Source organism: Bufo gargarizans, chromosome 9, assembly GCF_014858855.1.
Source record: "Bufo gargarizans isolate SCDJY-AF-19 chromosome 9, ASM1485885v1, whole genome shotgun sequence".
In the NCBI taxonomy this organism is placed as follows: Eukaryota; Metazoa; Chordata; class Amphibia; order Anura; family Bufonidae; genus Bufo; species Bufo gargarizans.
Window position 1 is genome coordinate 167,035,068 of NC_058088.1, and position 14,640 is coordinate 167,049,707.

Consider the following 14,640-nt stretch of genomic DNA (forward strand, 5'->3'; position numbering starts at 1 on the left):
TTCCCTCGCGTGAGTGATCTGCTGCCGGCCGGAGCACCACCCACGCTAGAGGTTGAACCTGAAGGCGCTTTTGGAAACCAACCCACCGGATCCAATAAGAAGAACACTCTATGGACAGACTATCTGTTAAATAAGGTAACTAATCCAAAGACTACTGTGAATATTTTTTTCCATACACACCCACCTACTACTGTGAATACCCCTTGTACTTCTACTCAATACTTTGAAATGTATCGGAATCAGCGCAGGTTCCGATTCTGATTTGAGTCCAAATCAGACCTTAAAAAATACTTTTACATTACGGTCACTGCAGCAGACCGTGGCAGTGAACCTTGCAGCGATTCCCTGTATGATACGAAGGTTTTAGTGAACCAGGGAGCGCGGGTGGGCTTGTATATATTATATAAATAAAACTATTGTTTAGAAATAGAAAACAAAAAAATGGCATATGAGTATGTATTCACCCCCTTTGTTAGGAGGCCCATAAAAAGCTCTGGTGCAACCAATTACCTTCAGAAGACACATAATTAGGGGGCGGAGCTAGCTGCAGAGCTGACAAGACGCAGCCTGTGTGAGCTCTGTGGAGAGTTGGAAAAGAATCAACAAAAAATCGATTTTAATCGGATTTATTTAAGCTACAAATCATATATCCAGACACAGGACTCCTTCTGGACCACAGGAATATCTTTATTTTTGAATTTAAAGGGGGAGAAAAGTTGCGGCCTTGCGGCACTCTGGGAGCACCGGACTATATTAGAACGTCCACCCGGGCAGTGAGAGCCGTGCCCCGCGGCTTATGCATCACCAGCCGCCGATCCTAACTAAGATCCACTCCATCCACACCATATAACTGGAACACTCAAGGGTTTGGTGATTACAAGCCTGAATACCAGCAAAATAATAGCGCTGCTGAATGCCGTTCCAGTAACACCAGGCTCGGCGAAAGTAGATCCGGCCGTCATTGCCTCGGTGCGGTAAGTTTTTATGCATTGAACTGTCCCCTTTATCACCTGTACGTGTTACCACTGGAGCGGTGAGTGCCCTGGGCCGTTTCCAGTTCAGCAGCAGGGAGATAAAAGAAGATCTAAGCGGGACTATTGCCTGAATCCTCACTGGCACTGTGTAGACAAGAGCCGGCTGCCGCACTGTAAGATAGATCCATCCGCCAGCCGGAACTGTACTGAACTGGCGCGATTTTCAAATTAGGGCAAGTGTAGTAGATAGCTGCACATATTAAAGCGCACTGCCCTGACACTGATTCAAGCTTAGGTGTTCGGTAAACACCAGATTATAATAAAGTGGCAGCAGGAAAACCCAGTGCATTATTATTGATTTTAAAGCATCAGAGGGAACCTGAAAGCTCCCATTAAGGTACCCACCAGTTACTGGGAAATCCTATTGTGAAGAACAGCTGATTTGATAACAAGCTCCTGCCAAGTACCTGTCAGCTTTCAAGCAATAAAACAGCTATCAGAGAAATTATCCACTGGACTGCTTTGCTATATTCAACTGTGGGAAATTTAAAGGGACAGTAACCTCTTTTCTGAAAACCTTTTTTTTTCTGAAATTTAAAGGCGAAGTGTTTTATCTGCCGAAACTGAATTCGCAAGTTACGCTGCAATTCATACTTGAAAATACCCCAGAAATCCTGCTGCTCCGCAAAGACATTTTTTCCGAAATTTAAAGGGAAAGTTTTTTTTCTGCCGAAACTGAACTCGCTATATACCCTACAATCCGTACTACTCAGAAGTACACTGACATCACGGGGGCGGAGCCAACTGCCAAAGAGTGAGGACGCTTTGAATTGCAGCTCCTGCTTTATTGAAAACATCTATAAGCATCAAGCCTCCAAAAGAAGTGCTCTGAATTGCACACACCATCTAGAAGTACCTTCTGTATTTAAACTGCAGGCTGCTATTACCTAAAACTAAGGCAGATTGCTACGATAGTGAAAATATACACGCACGGTCCGTAGTACATAAATGCAGGCCGCCGCTACACAAAACTAGGACACATATGCTATGATAGAGAATATGTTCCCTCATTAGCTTGATATGAAGAAGCTACTCCCATAAAGTGATATTGACACAACCCATTGTCTCTGCATCAATCATCTCCAAACATTAGTGACAATTTGAATCAATACCTGACGTGTGCAATTAGAACAAGGTATGAAGAAAATCAAAAGCCAAACAGAAGTAAGCAGACCTAACAAGACCACAGGTAGAGTGCCAGACGTCAAGCTACCTAGAGAAAATTTTACCTCTCCTATGAGGAACAATACTACCATGAAACACAAAAGTAAACATGAAGCTGCGCAAGCGGTGTCATCTGGGCCAGATAGCGAGGAGGAATCACAAGGTCAAGAACAAGAAGAAGTCTCAAGTCTTGAAAAGTACATTAAGTCCCTCCCAACCGCCAGTGCAATGAGAGACATGTTTCATGAGCTGACGAATACACTTAAGTCAGAGATCTCTGAAATCAAGACTAATTTGAGCCAGTTACATTCAAGAGTAAGCTCCCTGGAAGAGTCTTCAGAAATGGCAACCCAACAAACCTCACAGATGGAGAACCAAATTAAGTCACAACAAAAAAACATCTATGAGTTAACCATGCACATTGATGATTTAGAAAACAAATCCAGACGGAATAATCTTAGAATAAGAGGCCTGGCCGAGACTGTAGAAGACAAGGATCTGAGTGAGACACTAACAACAATATTTTGTGAATTATTGGGCAAAGAAGAGAACCAAGACTTAGGTCTAGAAAGAGTACATAGGGTCTTCAAACCTAGAAATGCACCCAAAAATGCGCCAAGAGATGTGCTATGCTATATACTGAGCTTCCGTACTAAAGAAGAAATACTGCATAAAGCCAGGATAGCCAAGAAAATTGAGTATGAGGGTAAAGAGATTTCAATATTCCAAGATGTATCGAAACTAACATTGGGAAAAAGAAGAGCTCTCCAACCACTCACCAAAGCGTTAAGAGACAATGGGATTAGATACAGGTGGTTGTATCCGTTCGGTGTCCTAATCACACATAACAGTCGTCCATTTACAATTAGAACCCCAGATGAACTTTACTCGGTGCTTCCAAAATTGAACATTGGTACTATAGAAGTCCCAGACTGGACAGCTGAAGATAATACAGATGACACCTCAACACTTCCAGCGGCTGGTAGATGGGAAAAGTTCGAAACACCCAGACAGAAGAGAAGAGACACACCTGACGTCAATCACTATAGAATTCCAAGAAAGACTGGGAGAAGCTTCACCCCGGGCTGAAGTTACCCGATATCCTTTTATATATAATAAGTTATAGTTGAAATAATTGTCGGGCTCATGACGCCTGTCCAAGGTCTAATACATGTCGAATTTTGGGCAGGGGAACTAGGCCATCTAGCCGCGTTCCCCCTTCCAATCAAAACAGACCTACAATATGCTTGTTCTCTATCACTTTATGTTTCCTTGTAATTTGTGCCCAGTTGTAGGGCAAAGTTAATCAGTGAGTACTATACACACTATTTCTCCCCCCCCCCACCTTAGTGGTGCCCTCCTGGCACCATGAACTCTGATTTCCCGGGAAACCCCAGGATTCCCCTGTAACTCAGACGCTAAATATATTTAATACTTATCTCAGTACCAGACTCTACGAGGTGTACTGGGAAATCTGTTCTTTGATTGTTCTTTTGGTTTATTTTCTGTTGCTATCTTTTTTTGTTTAAAGGTACCAGTCACAACTTACTACTCTCAGTCATCGTACTCATAATAATTTTAAAGGATGGTAGGATTAACATGTGCTACACTTAACACTAATGGAATGAATATTCCATCTAAAAGAAATCAGTTATTGAAAATTTTTCAAAAAAGTAAAGCAGATATACTTTTCCTGCAGGAAACTCATTTTAAAAAATTGTATACACCGATCACTAAAAACAAGTATTATACCCAATGGTTCAATGCCTGCTCTCCCCTACAAAAAAGAAAAGGAGTCTCTATAGTCATGAGCAAAAACTTACAATTCAGACATAAGAATACTCTCACTGACCCTGAAGGAAGGTATATTTTTGTTAAAGGGTATGTAAATAATATATTATATACATTTGTAAACATATACACCCCCAATGAGAAACAGGTTGATTTCATTAAATCTGTTTTTGCGAAACTAGATTCCTTTCATGAGGGATCCCTGATTGTTGGTGGAGACCTAAACGTGGTTTTGGAACCTACTCTTGATTCCTCAAGAGGTAAATCAACTATTTCAGCTGCAAAAATCAAAACAATCAAAAAGGTCCTACAACAACACCAACTAGTTGATGTGTGGAGGGCTCTCCATCCCACAGACAGGGACTACTCTTTCTATTCAACAGTTCACAAAACTTATACCAGAATAGACTATATTTTCATAAGTCAAAGAGATATAGATATGATCAAAAAAGCTGATTACGAACCGATAACCCTTTCAGATCATGCCCCGCTATACGTTACACTCCAATCACTGCCCCTAGACAAGACCAGAGGCACTTGGAAATTAAACGAAAGTCTAATAGCGAAACAGGACAACGTGTTTGTACTTAATACCCACCTGAAAAACTTCTTCACAGACAACATCTCTGAAGGTAACTGTAACCCCACAATTTGGGAAACGCACAAAGCGGTTATAAGAGGTTATCTGATCCAAATGGGAGCTAGGGAAAAAAGGAAGCGCACCAAAGACCTGGACAATGTAATGAATGAAATAAAAAAAATTAGAACTAATACACAAAAACACGTTAGATACAACTCTAGAACAAAAGTTAGCAAAGTTGAGGAGGGATCTAAAGGAGTTGCTGGATCAAGATAACCAAAAATGTATTTTCCTATCTAGATTCAAACACTATCTACCAGACAACAAATGCGGTAAAACGTTAGCGAATGTGGTACGAAAAGAAAGAGCCAAAACCAACATATCCAATAAAGATGCAAAATAATGAACATACCTCAGACTCCAAAAAGATTGCGGGTACCTTTAAGGAATACTATGGACAATTATATAATTTAAAAAAAGACAGGCAGTCCCAAGATAACACAAAGCAAGCCATAAATAGTTATTTAAATGATTTTAACCCACCTCGATTAAGTGAAGATATCAGGCAAAAACTTGAATCACCCTTTACAATTGATGAGATTAAAAATGCGATTAACTCCATTAAAAACGGCAAAAGCCCTGGCCCTGATGGCTTCTCCGCTATTTACTATAAAAAATTCCAAGACATCCTGGCACCCCACCTAATGTCATATTTTAATGAGATTTCCAAGGTCTGCCCGCTCAGGAACGAATCCTTATTGGCTCACATTACGGTCATTCCTAAAGAAGGCAAAGATGAATCAGACTGTAGCAACTATAGACCGATTTCGTTATTAAATAACGACATCAAGATCTACGCTAAAGTTCTTGCGAATAGGCTACAAGGATTATTGACTACACTGATTGACAATGATCAGGTTGGTTTTGTTCCTGGGCGGGAAGCCAAAGACAATACAATTAAAATATTACATATAATACAATTAGCAAAAATTAAAAAAACTAGTTCTGTTGGCGTCTGATGCAGACAAGGCGTTTGACAGACTAGACTGGCAATACCTAGAAGCTGTATTAAGCAAATTGAATTTTCCCCAAACGTTTATAGAGAAAATTATGGCATTATATTCCACACCTTCGGCCTGCATCAGGGTTAACGGACTCCTTTCTAATCCATTCAATATCTATAATGGTACAAGACAAGGTTGCCCCTTATCACCGTTACTTTTCGTGTTATGTCTAGAACCGTTCCTCACAAAAATTAGGGAAAATCCAAACATCGAAGGGATAAATACTAAACACAAAATACATAAAATTGCTGCCTTCGCAGACGATACTCTTTTTGCCGTCACCAATCCCCAAAAATCATTACCAAACTTGATAGAAGAATTTGATAGGTTTCAAGAAGTGTCAAACTTTAAAATAAATCTTAATAAGTCAGAACTTTTTAATGTAACCCTTGACACGTCACTTTGGGAAGATATCAAACAGTCCATCCCGATTAAAGTTGCAAAAAATTCGTTTAAGTATCTTGGGATAAATATTTGCAGGGATCCTAAAGATCTATATAACATAAATTATATACCATTACTAAAAGAGATTAACAAATTAATGACAGATTGGAAACCACTATGGCTATCCTTGTTTGGAAGAATAAATTTAATTAAAATGTCCATACTCCCAAAAATTCTTTATCTATTCCAAACACTGCCTATTAACTTACCAGCGACCCTATTTAGTATTTAATATCTTTATTATTTTTTTCGAAATATGAACAATATAAAACAGATATCTGGTCACAAGAGATGAACACGTATGACAAATACATTTAAAACAGTGTGTCACTTCCATACCAGAGAGCATACATATATAGAAAAACATCTATAATCAGGATAACCCAACTTTAATATCAATTCTCTGGCATAAATATCAAAACCCAGAAGCCCATCCCCCCCCCCTCGTCATCCCCCCACCCATCCCACCTGGCTTGGTGCGGCCGCCGCGGGGGGCGACGGGGTGCTCTTACCCCTTTCTTGGGTATTTCTCCAAGCGTTTTATCGACTCCACTTAGTGTGGACTGTGCTGGTAGTATTTGTTATTTAAGGATGCATAGTAGTTTATTAGGTTATAATTAGGCCGGAGCCACAGCCGGTAGGTGGTCATCAGTTCCAATCAGGATGTTTCCTCTCGCTATTTCCCCTCTCTATACGCCCATTCCTGTGGCATAGCTCACCCCGCGTCGTTTCATGCCCTCAAAGTGTGTTATTCTCGTCATTAAACTTTGCCATTCATTTATTGTTGGTGATCTATCTTTCACCCACTGTCTCAGGATTATCACCTTAGCCAATAGAAATCCCTTCAGCCAGTACGCCTGTTCATTTTTGGTGGTTCTATTTTTGTACTCGGGGGGGGAAGAGTCCAAGCACAGCTACTTGGATAGTAAAGGGGGGGCTATTCCTACTATTTACCGCCATTGTCTGAAATATGCTGCCCCAAAAAGTCCTAATGGCAGGGCAATCCCACAACATGTGTACAAACCCTGCGGCTACGAGAGAGCATTTCAGACAACTAAATTCCTGACCCTTATTACTGTACATTTTGGATAAGAGGCTCGGGGTAACATATAGACGATGTATTATTTTAAATTGTATCAATCGGTGTTGTCGTGAAAGGGAAGCCTTCTTGATGTTTTGGTATATTTCCCGCCATTGTGAAGGATTACATTCCCCAATATCCGTCTTCCATTTATCTACACTTTTAAATTTAGTGATAGTGCTTAGTTCCTCAATGAATCTCCTATATATTAGTGAAATCTTAACTTTGTTCCCTACTATGTTATAGCAAAATAATAAAAACCCCTGAGTGACTCTTGTCAAAGGTGTTTTTTTAAGCGTGCATGCTAATGCATGTTGTAATTGGCAGTATCTATAGTGCTCTAATGCAGTTATTGGTGTCTGTTGAATCAGTTCTCTTATTGATTTGATTTTCCCTTTCGTGTATATGTGTGAAACTAATGTGATACCTCTACGAGTCCAATATTCATTTTCGTTAAGTGTCAGGAATTCTGTTAGCGCGGGGTTATCCCATAACGGGGAAAAGTCCAGAATTTGCGGAGCCTGAATCAGTACCTTGATTTTATTCCAGGACTTCTGTAGCGCAGCCCCGATGGGGCAGGAATAATCTGCGCGCTGAAGCAGCCCGGTTTCCAGTATACTAAAAATATTATTTACCTGCTGTTGGCGTTGACCTAAGATATGGGATAGTAGTGCTCCGTCCCCAGTGTTAACACACCATTGTAGTTGTGCACACAAATAATAGATTTGGAAATGGGGCAGGCCTAGGCCTCCATTACTTGCCGCCATTCGCAAATATTGTAATTTAATGCGGACCCTTTTTCTGCCCCATATCAGGTCATTTATCAAGCGATCAATCAAATTGAAAACACTATCCTCAATCCAAGCTGGACAAGAGCTAACCGTGTACAGTATCCAAGGCAGCAGAACCATTTTAATCAGCGCAATCCTGTTAATCTGCGAGAGCGGAAGTTTCTGCCAAACCCTTATTTTTTCTTTTATCTTCCCAACTAAAGGGGTAATGTTTAGCTTATTATAATCCCTAATGGTATTGCTAATTTTTATCCCAAGATAGTCTAAATGGTCTGTTGGGGCAATAATTCTGATCATGAGGTCGTTCAGGGGAGGCACCCGGTTCAGGGGGAAGAGTACAGACTTTGCCCAGTTTATCTCATATCCGGCAATTCTGCCGAATTCCTCTGTTATCCGCATAACATCAGGGACGCTTCTCCATCCATCGTTCAGGTAGAGTAAAACGTCATCTGCGTATAGACAGATCTTATCATCCGTCCCTCTCCCCCCGAAGCCCACTATACCGGGTTCAGCCCGTATCCTGCAGGCGAGGGGTTCCATAAAAATTGAAAAGAGGAGTGGAGAGAGGGGGCATCCCTGGCGTGTCCCCCGCTTTAGGGAAACGGCAGGGGTAAGCACCCCGTTAACCTTAATTCTGGCTGTTGCTTCACTATATAGCAATTTAACCCATCCGATAAATTCCTGGCCCAGATTCATCCTATGCATAACACGCCAGAGGAAGGACCACTCCACCCGATCGAACGCCTTAGCGGCGTCCAATGACAGGATGGAGCGGTCCTCCCCCCCCCAGCGACCCTATTTAAACAACTGAAACAAAATATCTTAAAATTTATTTGGCAGAATAAACAAAATAGGATTCATTATAGAACTTTGACTAGATCAGGGAAAAATGGCGGTACTGGCCTACCTGATCTAGAAAATTACTATCAAGCCTCCACCCTAGCTAGGATTATAGAATGGAGGAAGATATCTCCAGACAAAAAATGGGTCGAAATAGAACGAGAGTGTTCAGACATTGACTTATACACTTTACTTTGGAAAACGCCCAGCTACACTAGGAAGAAGAAAAAAATCTAAAATATAATTACAATGCTTACATTAAACAAATGGCATAACATTAATAAATCACGAGACCTGATACCGAATGGAGACCTGAATATCCCAGTAAGTATCTTTATCCCACATACATGGACTAATATAATTGCAGAGTTAGAAGGCAACTCGACTAGTAAACGCTTAGAGTTGAAAGACATATACAGAGATAATACTATAAAATCGTTCTCTGAAGTCTTAGACGCCCCAGGATTACAGAATTTATCTGCTAAGCAATATAATACACTAGTTGGTAACACTACCCAGTGGAGATCCATCAATAAAAATGCCATAAATAACACTATGAAAGTTTTACTCCATAATATCGATACGCCCCGACACATTTTATCTAAATTATATAAAATGTTAAATGATTCGGAAACCCCGCCTTTATACATTGATAAATGGAACAAAGAATTAAATTATCACCTAAACGACAACCAGATTAATCAAATGATTAGATACATAGACCAAACATCCTGTTCATATGCCATGAAAGAAACACAATTCAAAATAAACGCTAGATGGTATAAGACCCCATTGGTCATGCATAGAATAAATAGTGATATTAGTAATAAATGCTGGAGGTGCCATATTGACCCAGGTACTTACGCACACATTTGGTTTTCATGTTCGAAACTAGCCCCTTTTTGGCATGCTCTATGTAAAATTCTAGACGAAATTTTCGGTACTAAGATTACTTTATCTGAGAAGTTGGTTCTGTTTAATATCTATGACACATCTCAATCACTCTACAAATCTGCACTTATGAGTATTTTCCTAAACGCAGCAAAAGCTATTATACCTAGAAGATGGCTCCTAGAAGATCCACCCACTATACTGGAATGGACAACAGAAGTTTGCAAAATACAGAAGTTCGAAAGACGCAAATGGACGATACATCATAACACTGATAAATTTGAAGCCATTTGGCAGAAGTGGATAAAATATCAGTTAAAAAATGATGAACTCTTTGAATTAGTCTAATTTGATGTAACAATATACTGTTTTCCCTTTTCTTTTTCACTTTTCTTGTTTTTTTTTTGTACTCGGATATATTTGAATTATAACAAGATGATCAATGTATACTTATTTGTAAAATCCTTTAGATGCTCAATCTTAGCTGTATTGACTGATGCCTTAAAGGTTTAGTTTTCTTTCTCTCTTCTTTTTCCTTCCCTACCCTCTCCCACCTTTCCTCTGTTACCCAATCATTACCCTTTTATCCTATGTTTCTCCCCTATTTACCCACTTATTTTAATGTTATAATATCTTATGTAATATTTGATACAAGTAATGTTCTTTAATACCTATATTGTACGATGATGTTATTACAAATTTATTGTTATTTGTACAGCTGTCAAAGTGAAATTCAACTTTGACAATGTTAATTTTATTACATTTCAACCAAATAAAAAATTTACAAGAAGACACATAATTCGTGTAATGATGTCCACCTGTGTGCAATCTAAGTGTCACATGATCTGTCATTACATATACACACCTTATTTGAAAGGCCCCAAAGGCTGCAACACCTAAGCAAGAGGCAGCACTAACCAAACACTGCTATGAAAACCAAGGAACTCTCCAAAAGAGAAGAGACAATGTTGTTGAGAAGTACAAGTCAGGGTTAGGTTATAAAAAATATATCCAAATCTTTGATGATCCCCAGGAGCACCATCAAATCTATCATAACCAAATGGAAAGAACATGGCACAACAGCAAACCTGTAAAGAGACGGCCGCCCACCAAAACTCACATACCGGGCAAGGGGGGCATTAATCAGAGAGACAGCACAGAGACCTAAGGTAACACTGAAGGAGCTGCACAGTTCCACAGCAGAGACTGGAGTATCTGTACATAGGACGACAATAAGCCATACGCTCCATAGAATTGGGCTTAATGGCAGAGTGGCCAGAAGAAAGCCATTACTTTCAGCTAAAAACAAAAATGCATATTGTGAGTTTGCTAAAAAGACATGTGGGAGACTCCCAAAATGTATGGAGAAAGGTTCTTTGGTCTGATGAGACTAAAATTCAACTTTTTGGCCATCAAAGAAAACGCTATGTCTGGCACAAACCCAACACATCACATCACTCAAAGAACACCATCCCCAGTGAAACATGGTGGTGGCAGCACCAGGAAAGATGGATGGTGCTAAATACAGGGATATTCTTGAGCAAAACCTGTACCACTCTGTGCGTGATTTGAGGCTAGGACGGAAGTTCACCTTCCAGCAGGACAATGCCCCCAAACACACTGCTAAAGCAACACTTGAGTGGTTTAAGGGGAAACATGTAAATGTGTTGGGATGGCCTAGTCAAAGCCCAGATCTCAATCCAATAGAAAATCTGTGGTCAGACTTAAAAATTTCTGTTCACAAGCACAAACCATCCAACTTAAAGAAGCTGGAGCAGTTTTGCAAGGAGGAATGGGCAAAAATCCCAGTGGTAGGATGTGGCAGGCTCATAGAGACTTATCCAAAGAGACTTGGAGCTGGAAAAAGTGATGCAGAGCTAGAAAATGGTAAAAATAAAAAATAAAATACCAAAAAAAGTGCAAGGACCAAATGGCGTCAGTAAAAAAAGGATGGGGGGGGGGACAGGGGGTGTTCTTCTTTCCAGCAGAAAAGGGGTTCAATTCACAGTGGTGGTGCACCAGAAGTCCCAGCAGCACAGAACCTGGCTGCCTGCCGGTAAGAGCAGGCATGGTGCAGCAATTCCACCCCGATCTTCCCCCAGACCTCATGAAGTACATGTATACCTCATGGGTCCTTAAGGGGTTAAAGAGTGAAGTGCGTATATTTTTTGGTAGTACTGAAATACGCTTTCACCAGAAATAACTGCTGAAGTGAAGTGCGAATATTTTTCTTGTACTGAATAAGATATTAAAGAGGACCTTTCACTAGATTAAAAAAATCTAAACTAAGTATACAGACACGTAGAGCGGCGCCCAGGGATCTCCCTGCACTTACTATTATACCTGGGCGCCGCTCCGTTCTCCCGGTATAGCCTCCGGTATCTTCACATGTTAGGCTCCACCCAGGGGAACCTGCTGGCGTCTCCTTCTCCCATGCTGTAGCGCTGACCAATTGCAGCGCTCAGCTCATAGCTGCAAGCTGGGATCCCTAGCCGATGCAGAGGCGGTTAAAACCTCCGGCTTAAGGGCTTCTGGTAGGCAACTTGAGGGTGCCTGGGGTTGCTTCCACGGCAAAACACACGGTTGCACCCTGGGATTGAAGGTGAGAACTGAGTTGTTGATTTGGCCCACCCGCAGTGTTGGTGGTGCAGCCAGGTCAGGAATAAGTGGCTCAGGTTCTGTCTGGGGCTGTTCTCTGAACCTTAACCTGCCGTCTGGGGTCTCCTGTAGGCAGCGGACTCTCCCTGCAGAGCCTGGGTCTTCCTGCCAGGTCTCTGGGGCAACTGCAGGGGTTAACGGTTTGGCCAGCAGGGTCACACCGGCAGCAAAGGGGCCTTGGACGGAGCACATAGGGGTGTACTCTACTTGATCCCCTGCGTACTGGTTGTGACGGGCCTGTGGTAGGTAATGTCGTTTCACGGAGCGGTGGCCCAAAAAGATTTCTGACCCAGAGTGGCTATCTTGCAGGAACAAAATGCAATGAGCAGGACCGTGGTACGGTTACACGGATGCCAAATTATGCAGTGGGTCCGGATATGAGTATAGAGTACAGTTGTTATAGATGCTTCCTGAAGGACAAGCTCCAGCTTTGAGTAATGTCCAGCTTTGAGTAATTCTTTGACACAGTTAAAATGGCCACCACTAACTGCAGTGAATAATGGGGTTTGGGCTTTCAGATCCAAGATGTCCACTTCTTCCCCATTAGCCAGGAGAATCTTCAAGCATTCTAGAGAGCCTTTGGAGGCAGCCAAGTGAAGAAGGGTCACTGGAACACCCCAAACACTCTGACTGTTGACCAATTTCTTATATTTGTCTTCTGAAAATAGACTTGATAAATATTCAGGGTTATCCATTGTCACCACCAGATGTAGTTCACGGCGCTCTTCAGCTGCCCCCTCATCTTCTCTTTTTCTTAGGATAGAAAAAAGTGTTGGAGATGTGATGGTCGGGAGGGTTCCCTCTCTCATATATGGGTTTACTGCGACAAAATAACACCACTATGGGAAAAATTTAATCTTATTATATCCGAGATATATGGCTATTCTATTAAGTTAGATAGAGAGATGATCCTGCTAGGTTTGGCAAAACAAGATAATCGCCTTATGAGAGACAGATTATTCCCCTTTCTCATTACTACCTTTAAAACATTAATACCGAAATACTGGATGAGCACCGACATCCCGACTATTAAAGAATGGTTATCAGAAATTAATCTGACAAACAGCTTTGAAAAAATTAAATGGTCTTCTATTGGTAACTACAAAAAATACCTTGAGATCTGGTCAAAATGGAACAACTTCATTTCTTCAGAGAAGATTAACGCATACTTAGACTAACGGGGTCTCCGTTGGTAAGGATTCCTTGCAACGGAAGGTTAACATACATGTGACATGGTTTTCTGTTATATGTTTTTGTTTGTTTCCCTGTCCTCCCCTTTCTCTTTCCCTATCCCCAACTAATCCTCCTTTTCCCTCCCCTCTAGACCTGGATAAGCAGGTATTATCTGTTATTTCACGTATAAACGGAGGAACAAAAAGATTAGCTAACAGGCTTACTTGCATTAGGATCCTCCTTTACATTCTTCTTTTCCTCTGGCCTTAATCCTGCCTAGCACCTTAAGGTTCTGACGTTTTTTTTACTCCGAATAAATTTACCAATCCTACATAGTGGGGGATTATCTGAGAACATTTAAATTAAGACGTATATAGGAATCTTAATCGGATGATCCCTTACTAATGGGAGATCCCTATTGAAACTATACAATATTCTTTGAATCGTTGAAGCACCAATGCTATTGTAATTCTGTTGCATGGTTTGATATGATTATTCTATGTATTTAAGTAATCTGTCTTGGGGTACAGGGTTTGGGTGACAATTTTGTCTGTTTAACAGACTGACCTGTGAGATTTTGGTATGTTTATCTTTTCCACCGTAATTTACCCTCACTTGGGGGCACTAGCGTATTCGATTGAGAATCTCTCTGTCAATCTTTGTACTTGATGACCTGCTTCTCCTCTGTTATTTTGATTGACTATGTTGTAGAAAATTTTTTCTTTTACTTTACAAAATTTAAATTTACAAGAAAACCTCTTTGTGATAGCCATGACATTCTTCATACATCTGCATCTGTTTGCCATTTTCAGCAAAAACCAATCTTAGATGTTAAAGCTGTAAAAGCAGAGCAGAAACAGAATGTGAATATTTGGAGCTAAATTACTCAACATTGCAGTTTTTCAGGATATCATGTTTTCATTCACTACACATACTAAAGGGGCCTTGGACGGAGCGCATAGAGATGTACTCTACTTGATCCCCTGCGTACAGGTTGTGACCGTAAACAGGTTGTGACCGTAATTTCACCGTAAACGAGTTATATTATTAAATCACTCCGAAAACACTACATGTAAAATTGAACATGCTGCACCATAACATATTTTTTTATTTTTTTTATTTATGTAGG